This window comes from Notothenia coriiceps, unplaced genomic scaffold, assembly GCF_000735185.1.
Source record: "Notothenia coriiceps isolate Sejong01 unplaced genomic scaffold, NC01 NC01_scaffold00011185, whole genome shotgun sequence".
In the NCBI taxonomy this organism is placed as follows: Eukaryota; Metazoa; Chordata; class Actinopteri; order Perciformes; family Nototheniidae; genus Notothenia; species Notothenia coriiceps.
In genome coordinates, this window is record NW_011343886.1 from 6894 (window position 1) to 8109 (window position 1216).

Genomic DNA, 1216 nt, shown 5'->3' on the forward strand with positions numbered 1-1216 from the left:
CCGTTGGGGATCCTGCTGAAGCCTGTCCCACCGGCTCCGGTTCCTGCCTGGCCTCCGGAGCTGTCCCGTCAGCGCCTTCCTGCCCTCCGGAGTTGTTCTGTCGTTGCCTGCTTCGCCCTCGAGCCCGGCCCCCTGAGAGCCGCGGTCTTCGCCTTCGAGGCCGGCCCCCTGAGTGCCGCGATCTTCGCCCTCGAGCCCGGCCCCCTGAGAGCTGCGGTCTTCGCCCTCGAGCCCGGCCCCCTGAATGCCGCGGTCTTCGCCCTCATGCTCGCCCCCCTGAGTTTGCCCGCTGTGGCCTTCGCCCCTCCAATGGACTCTGCCTTGCCCCCGGGCCGTCCGCCCGAGAACCCCTCCATGGACTCTGCCCTGCCCCTGCCTTATATCCCAATGCCCCCCCTCCTCAGGCAGCACCCCCCCAAAGCAGTATACCTAGGGGAAACACTGAACACTATATACTGTCAGCATGATTACTAAGAATTATTCTAAGCTTGATGGCACACCTGTCAATTATTGTCATTCCTTGCTGTGTATTTAGAGAAGAATCTAAATTTCACAGTTAATAATAAATGTCATAGTGTAATTTTCATTATTGCTCATTCCTTTGTTATGAAGGTGAGACACAACACATCTGAGAGATAAATCTGCTTGGCAACTGCTTTTCAGATGCGTATATAAATACATGAAAAATAATTAAATGCTCCAAGAAGCTGTGGAAACATCATTTATGAAATTAAAATAGGCTCTGCCACAGTGCCCACTTCCTTTAAAAAAGCGCAGGGAACAGAAAGAAACACAGACACGTGTTCTGAGTAGGGCTGGCCGATTTTTTCGGTTTTAACGATTAATTTGCATTTTACTTTCCTACGGTTTGTGAAATGGCTGAACCGAAAAATCGCGATTTAAAAACATTTCTAGACTCCGCAGATTTGTTTTGCTTTAAGGGACTCCGTAGTAGCTTAGTCTCTCACTTTCCAGAACGCGCCAATATGGTCTAGCTGCGGCCGCGGACAGTACACAACACTACACGACACGCCCACCTGACACGACACTACGCTGGCTGAGAAGGGTCTAGCTGCGGCCGCGGACAGTGGAGGTTGAACCAAGCCCCCAGAAAGTGCGCCGGAGTCTGATGAGAATATTCGTTGTGGCCAAATGGCGGTACTACACTTCCTTTAGGTTGCTGGGCCCACAAACACTTTTTCCCATTGACTTACAT

The 1216-nt window shown here is 51.9% G+C and overlaps 1 protein-coding gene across 1 annotated transcript in view; it reads left to right on the plus strand.

Annotated features, from left to right (window-relative positions):
- pkd1a (polycystic kidney disease 1a) overlaps window positions 1-1216 on the plus strand; it is a 25035-nt gene that overhangs the window by 4994 nt on the left and 18825 nt on the right. The gene's annotated exons all lie outside the window — the stretch shown is intronic.